Source organism: Talpa europaea, assembly GCF_964194135.1.
Source record: "Talpa europaea genome assembly, chromosome: 15".
Classification (NCBI taxonomy): domain Eukaryota; kingdom Metazoa; phylum Chordata; class Mammalia; order Eulipotyphla; family Talpidae; genus Talpa; species Talpa europaea.
In genome coordinates this window covers 35,916,056-35,924,610 of record NC_140083.1, presented here as the reverse complement: position 1 = coordinate 35,924,610, position 8,555 = coordinate 35,916,056, and positions in this window count along the sequence as shown.

Genomic DNA, 8,555 nt, shown 5'->3' with positions numbered 1-8,555 from the left:
TGAGAGGAGAGAGCATACATTGTACAAGAACAATATAAAATATATATAAAATGAAAAAGAAATATTATATGACCCAGTTACTCCACTTATGGGTACATATCAGAATATGAAAACACTAACTCAAAACAATACATGCACCTTTATGTTCATTGCAGTATTATTTTCAATAGCCAGATCTGGAAATTATCTAAATGCCAGTCAACAAATGAATTGGGAAAAAACAGTTGTGGTATACTATGTAGACACAATGGAATACTATTCAGCCGTTAAAAAAAATCTTGCCATTTGACAATATGTATGGACCTTAAGGATATTATGCTTCGTGAAACAAGCCAGATACAGAAAGACAAACACCATATGGTGTCACTCATACATGGAAGATTAAGAAACAAAACAATGAGCAAACTGAACTAAACTAAAATAAACTCTGAGACTATAAGAACAAAATGGTGTTTACCAGAAGGGAAGGGGGAATGGAAGCGCATAACTTGGGTAAAAGGGGCCAATTATATGGTAGTGGAGGGAAAAACTAGACTTTGGGTAGTGACCATACTATTACATGTACAGATGCCAAATTACAGAGCAGTACACCAAAAACCTAATATAATGTTGTTGTTTTTTTTAATTTTCTAAGTTTTATTCTTTTTTTTTAAGATTTATTTATTTATTTATGCAAGCACTGGGTACAGTCAGAAGCGCGGGAGGGTGAGAGAATTCACCAGAGCCAGAGCGGGGAACAGAACAGGCAGACCGAAGAAATATACTGCTGAGGGGAGCAGCAGGCGGCAGGAGAGGTCTGCGCGCCATGGGGGACCCTCACCAGGTGGCCGGGGATCAAACCACTGCTGCAGAGGCTGCGGGCAGCTTCGCAACCCAGCGCTCAACCACTGCGCCACTGGAGAGGCCCACCAAAAACCTAATATAATGTTTATAAAAACCAATATTACTTCACTTAGAGAAATTTTTTTTGAAAGATAAACCCCATTACAAACTTGTTCTATAATTTTTAGGTGCAGGGATGGTAGAGATAGGGAAAATATAGAGAGCCTCTTTTGTCTGATTTTTCCACCAGGGAATGCCCGCCATTTTGACCCAGTTTTTGTGAGCTCCTCTCAGGGAAGACACATCATTATTTATCGCCAAGGGCCCTATTTCCCCTTGTCCACACCGAGGATTCCATCGAAAGGAATTGTGCTTTCAGCCTCTTCTTTAAAACTTATTCCACCTCGGGCCTCCTCGGTGGCGCAGCGGTTGAGCACTGGGTTGCGAGGCTGCCCGCAGCCTCTGCAGCGCCGGTTCGATCCCCGGCTGCTCCCCGGCCACCAGAGGAGGGTCCCACATGGCGCGCAGACCTCTCCTGCTGCCCGCTGCTCCCCTCAGCAGTGTACTTCGGTCCTTCTGCCTGCTCTGCTCCCCGCTCTGGCTCTGGTGAATTCTCTCACCCTCCCGTGCTTCTGACTGTACCCGTGCTTGTATAAATAAATAAATAAATCTTAAAAAAAAAAAAAAACTTATTCCACCTCTCCTACCCTTCCACTCAAAGACCACTGTCTCCTAGAGTCCAAAGTTGTTTTTCTTTGCTGCAAGAATGTCCTTACCCTCCCCAAGTCTCTCCCACTGCTGTTAGCAAATGAGATTCTACGACTTTCTGGTGTGCTGGGTAACAGCTATTATGCAATCACGCACAATATTGTTGAGAGAATGATGTACTGAGTCGGAACACCAGGATCACAACACAGTACTGGCCTCTTCCACTTGTTAATCATTGCATGGACTCTGTGTCCAGTTTCTTCTTCAGGAGAATAAAGGCTACAAAGTGTGATTGGCTCATGTGATAGAAATATAGCACCATCAGGGATTATCAGCAATGCCAATTATAAATGCTAAAGAAGTAAGTGAGATTAGAGCCACTAAGTGTGGTTTAACTGAGTAAAAGAAATGATACATCAGTAAATTGCTTACCGGGTGTCCCTAAGTGCCATGCAACCCAATAACAATTAGGCATTTTATTTAATATGTGCCAGACCTAAGTCTGTTGTACTTAACTGAATTACAATAACTGATCTATGTAGGGCCATTTATTCACAATCAAAAAATAAATATATAAAAGGCTCCTCTATCTCTGTCCCACACTCCCTTTAGGAAAAGCGGGAAAGTCTCTCCAATGTGCTCAGGCTGTAGTCTCCAGAGTCTGCCAGCCGCCCAATGCCGAATCACAATCTTCTTTTACTCTGTGCTATTCACATTCCTTCCAGCCTCATGGATTCCATTGACTCCCAAGTTGGGCAAATGGAAATAGGTCTCTGGGGTGAGAAATCCTAAGGACGGTGAGCCCCAAAGAAGCTCACCAGAAGAGAAGAGCTAGAAAGCAGTGGTCCCTTCCATCAGCTCAGTTCTCCAGAGCTCACCCTGTTGGGATGTGGGGTATTTCCTGCTCCCATAGGGCTTGAATCCTCACAGTAAGATCCTCAACCAGAACCCAAATAATTTGTGCAGTCACCCAGCACACCTGAAGTTCATAGGATTCATTTGCCAATGAGATTCGGGATACAAAATTCCATACCATCAGACCAAAGAGCAGAGTTCAAGAGGAAGCCATGCTCCACTTTTTACACTAAGATCACAAAACATAAAAGATGTTCCTTCAGGCTGTCAAACTGATGTCAAATTTACTGTCATCCTGCTCATGGCAGGCAGCTCTGGATGCCCCAGGAGTGACGTTTCCCATCTGTGTCAACCACTAGAGGCTGGCTATCAAAACAAGGAAATATGATAACAAGGAGAGTGTAGTTACATGTTTGTTGCCTGATAATTATAGGATCCTAAAACAATAGGCTTGGAAGACATCTGGTCCTCCACACCCAGCAGGGAGAATATGGGTCACAGGGTGAGGACAAATCCGTGTACAGAATTCATCATTTGAATTTCCCCCAACCCACCCCTCCTACATGGACACAAATATTTTCGTTACACTATGCCAATTTGGGGGGCCAAGTCCCAGAGTCATGCAAAGCAAAACTTTCGGTGTCTCTCCATTGCCCATTGAATGAAACGCATACTCCTGACTCGAAGCTTACATTCAAATTGGGCGTGACAGACAATAAACAAATAAACCAGGAAATGTTATACATACTCTGTCAGATGGAGGTAACTGCTGTGGAGTAGGGGGAAAATTACCATAAAGAGGTAAGGAGGAAGAAAAGAGGAGGGAAAGAGGTCTTATTTTACCTAAAGATCTTCTCCAATATTCTCTTTCTTAGGTTTTGTCTGTTCCCTTCATACCGCCCATCACAACATGCAACATTTTAATGCATGTGTTCTTGTGGTAGTGCTAATCTGTCGCCCCAACTAGAATATAAAGTCCATGAAGGCAGGAACTACGGAGGCTGTATTTTCCATGGATGTCTGTACTTTTTTGTTTGGCCAAGTAGGTACTTGATAGATTTGTTGAATAAATGGAGGAAGGAAGGAAGGGATGAAAAGAGGAAACAAGGGAAGGAAGAAAGGAGAGAGAGAAGGAAGGAAGGAAGGAAGGAAGGAAGGAAGGAAGGAAGGAAGGAAGGAAGGAAGGAAGGAAGGAAGGAAGGAAGGAAGAGCTATACAGAAGAGCAAAGTAATCTGAGAGCCAGGAAAGAGGCAGGTTGGGTGGGAGGTTGGGAAGGTGATCTCAGGTGGATATGTGTGTGTTTGTTACCCTCAGGTGGATGTGTGTGTGTGTGTGTGTGTGTGTGTCTACTATAAACCAGAATAGTACATCCACTTGATGGAATAGTATGCAGTCGTTAAAAATGTTTGCGAAGCCTGGGTACATTTGAAAATACCTTATATAATGCTAAGTAAGAAAATATAAGATTAAAATCTTTATATGATATGGCTTATAACAAAATTTGTAGGCTTAAGTATATCTGTGAAGTAGGAATATATCATAATTAAAGCAAACATTAAGAGGAAGTATTTCTAAGATGTAAACAATAGTTTGACTTAAATTCACTTTGACAAATCTTTAATGAGCTATGTGACTGACAGGAACCAGGCACTGGGCTGTGCCCTGGGGATAAGAGATGCCCTCACAGACAATAGTAAAACACCCTACAAGGGGCTACATGATGGGAGAAATCTCAGATTTGTTAGAGATAGGGGTAAGGACACGTAGGGAGGTTTTTAGGGAAAAGTAGTATGTAAATTCTGAATCTGGGAGAGAAAAGATGAAAAGACAGATAAACACAGACAAGAAAACAGAGGGAAAGAGAGACAGAATGGGAGTAAGCACGTTGGAGAGAGTTCCCAGCAGAGTGAACAGCTTGTGAAAAAGACCAGAGGCAGTGGGAGAAGATGCCGCTTGTTTCAAGAATTGAAGGAAATTCCATTTGGCACGAGTGTAATATGATAGGGGCTCAGAGGGATAGGAAGCTGAAGAGACAAGAGAGCCAACCCTGTTGAGTGGTTTGGACGCTGAGGGCAGCAGGAAGCCTTTGAAGTGTTTTAAGATCTGTGTTTTAGAAAGATCTCTCCCTATCCCTGCGAGGTTGGGGGGCGGCAAGGCTGGAGGAAAGGGGCAGGTTTAAAAGCTATTTTGATAATCCAGGGGAAAGAGAAGGATGGATTTGTGTTTGGATAAAGGAATCATGGTTAATTTTTCTCCTTTGTATTTTTCTAGCATTTCCCTTCTATATTTAACTAGCATGTGTTATTTTCATAAAGGGAAAAAAATAAGAGGTTTTACAGAAGATGAACTTTATAGCATTCTGCCTGAAAATACCTCTGAACCTTTGGGAGTATGTGCTAAGCCTGGAACCTCTACGCCTATACGAGAATTCACACCCACGTGCTGACCCACAATGCCCTGGGAACCACCCATAGTCTGTACACTGAGAGGGTGGAATTTTCCACAGGCCAGGACTCAAAGTAGATTTGGCAGAAGTAGCAGCAACTGAGAATGGAAAGAATTTACTTCCACCTCATACATTAAAGCCACATGTCCATTCATTATCTTTCATTCATTAATAAATATTGAGCACCTACTATGTGTCAGGCACTGTTCTAGGCCCTGGGTATCCAAAAGTGAACAAAACAATACAGTCCCCGTTATCCATTCTAGGAGAAAAGAGAGATCATCAATAAATAAAAATCTGCTAACTGGATCTCCATCTGATAGGGAGGAGACTCGTGCCAAACTGCCCCTTGTTGATGAGAATGGCTCAGAAAACTTTGAGAAATCATCGCAGGACTGCTGATCCATATCATACCAAACGTGGCACCTGTTCACAGAGACCCACGTTGCCAAAGTGTTTGTGACTGGGTTGAATGATACTTTCCTAGAACAGTGTTATCAAATTTCTCCAAGCCTCTGCAGCCAGTGGGTACAAATAGGTGATGTCAACAATAACAACTCACATTTTAGTCTTGTGTTCTCCTGACCAGCTCAGGAAGAACCTCGGCAATCCTCTCTACCACATCTTATATGTTTCACAAACAGGTTTCCTATGTCCTTGCGTCCCACCCTCTTCAGTGATGTACACTACAAAGGCAAATATTTGGAGTACTATCTCACCCCAGCTCGCCATAAGAATTCTGCACCCTGAACAGAGAAATTTACAGAGATTCCCAGATTACAAATGCTGAGACAGAAAACTAATTTCAATAGGAAAAAATGGCCCCTCTTCCTAACACTTGCGCCAGGCCCCTGCAGCGCACATGTTATGGAAGCATTTGCTCTAGAAATGATTTAAAATGCCTGGTGCACCCTGAGGAGCATTTTTCTCAACTGGCCCCTGAACTAACATTGCTTGTAGCCCTTGTCTCAGCGTTCTTAGTCAAAAAGAAGCAAAAACAGGCCTTCCCAGGTAGCCTAGGGTTTAAGTCTCAGCACTATCACTGCTATGGCCTGAGTTTGATCCCCAGCCAGGGAGCTGACCCACATGGCACAGCAGACCTCTCCTTTTTGCCTGAAACCCGCAGGCCCTTTGGCTTCTGCCTGCAGACCCCTGTCTACTGAGCACAAACCCAGTCCATAGGCTGATCTAGAGAACAACCCTGTGGTGGTCTTGTCCATAGCCTCTTCACAACTCTAGGCCCCAAACAGAAATCTTTCCTCATGCCGAGCAACTCAGCTGGGCCCAGAGGTCACCAGATGGGCCCACACATGGTCCAATTTCAGTTTAAGAAGGTCAAATAGGGAAAAATAAATTCAAAAATATCAACTATGGTTCAGGAGAGTATTAGGGCACAAAAATCCATCCCATACCAGCATTAAAGGAGGAATTAAGAGTGAGGAGAGGAGATTAGGATGAGCATGGTGCCCTTAAGGACAGCATAGAGCAGATGCAAATGTACTAGTCCAGTGAGTTATCTACTCCTATCCCAGTCCCCTACTACTGGCCCACAGATCTCACACAGGACCTCCCATTTAGAAGCCCTGCCCTGGAGAACAGAAGTCCTCAAGGAATTAGGAAGGGAAGATAGAAGAGATGCTGCTAGGAGCCATTGCTAAATTGGGCTGTAATTCAAATTTTCTTTGATAGCAAGTTTTCCTTCTTCAAGGTCCTTTCAGATGGCAGCTGCCAGCCCCCACTCAGCGCTAGCTCAGGACCTACTGTCAGTTGCAATGCCAAGTAGCAGTGCATTCTCATCCTGTCTAGAATAGTTCCTAGGGACATGCCACTTGTCCATGTCCTCTAGGAGAGGTTCAACCCTCCATGGCAGATACCAGCCTCATCGCAGCAGTCCCTGCAGCACCGTGCAACATCTCCCCCCATAACTGGTCATTCTGGGCCAAGGAGATGTCCAAGGAGACTACTTGCAAACTCCATTTTCTTCTGGAGTAGGACCAAGTAGTAGGAATCAAATAGCAGTGCATTCTCATCCTTTCTAGGATAGTTCCTAGGGACATGCCACAGAGGCTGGGACTCCTTGGCTTAGCCTGAGAGCTTCCCAGTTTTTTCTCTGGCTCCAAAGTGGTCAAAGTCTTTTCTTATACCCTGCTGACATATATTATAGCATTGTCAGGATGTTTTCCTAAAAGGGATAGTGACCCTCCTAGGTCTGAGACTCATCAGTCCAAACCTCTATAACACTAGGGCCTACAGCAGTTCTGATTGGTCATGGCCTTGGCTGTGACCTTTCCCACACACTCCCTGGTGTTAGCCTGAATTCTCCACTGCCCAGGCATTCCTTTTCCCTCCATCAGGAAGGCCCGTATTCATCAATGAAGCCCAAGAGTCACCCGGATTCCCTGTGGCCTTTTCTCTCAGAAGATTGAAGGCTCTTTCCTTCCCTTCCCCCCGAACACTCTGTACTGTCTCTCAAAAGGCACTTATTCTATGCGGAAATTGTGTTTTACTTCCATCTCCCCCACTTAAGTAAGCTTACATCTCATTCATCTCAGCAAAGCACATTATCTGGCAGGAGAAGTAGCAGCTCAGCAAATGTTTCTTGAATGAATGAATAGGCATGACCCTTGAAAATGTTTTCCAAGGAAAAAACCAAGGAAATCCCCCAAGGCACTTCAAAATTAAAGATCTTATTATTTTGTTCCCTACAGGTTCATGCCTAGCTCCTTAAATTGAAAAAATAAAAATGACTAAGATTTATTGAGCACTTGCTAAGGGCATTATCGTGTTAAAATCCAAAACACCATCTGAGGCAGAGGTTATTATTCTTTCATTTTACAGTTGAATAAAGGAAATGGAGAAAGGTTAAGGAGTGTGTCCAGATTCACACAGCTGGTAAGTGGGAGTCTGTTCCCTCGGAAAACCTGCTTTTCCAGCTACCCATTTTCATTCTGCCATGAGTTAGACAGTGTGAGAATCTTACTGCATCATTCAACTAATCCTAATGTCTTTGTTGTAGAAAGTATAATTCTCTACACATGAGTGGAGTACTTTGCTACTCAAAATGTGCCATGCTAATCAAGAGCACCGTTACCAGGGAGCTTGCTGGAAAAGTAAGTTCTCGCAGGTTCCACCCCAGAACTGCTGAATCACAGTCTGCATCATAACAGGATCCTTAGTGATGTGTGTACATTCAAGTTTGAGAAGTCCTGGTTTAGATCTGGAGTCAATGAATCACAGCCCGTGGGCAAAACCAGACTCATTCCTTGTTTCTGCAGAGCTCAGGGCTAGGATGCTTTTTACATTTTTCCATCATTGACACTTTTTAAAAAAAAAAAGGATAATAGTGTGTGACATGTGAAAATCATATGAAATTCACACTTCAATGTCCATTAATAAAGTTTAATCAAAACAGATTCATTTGTTGACTGTCTGGTTGCTTTTCTCCTGCCACCACAACAGACTTGAGTAGTTACACCAGACTGTACAACTCCCAAAATATTTACTATCTGGTCCTTTACAGAAAGTTTGTGGACACTTTCCCAACTCTGCCCCACTCCTGCCACCACCAGCTCTGTGGCCCATCATGGGATTGTGGGGGAGAGAGGACTGAGAGGCAGGTCGCTCCCCCAGGGAGAGCGAGGGCTCAGCTGATACCAGGACTAAGGGAACTGAGAGAAGGGGTTCACTAGGAAGTGAAGTCCAGAGGAAGAGGGGAGGAGGCTG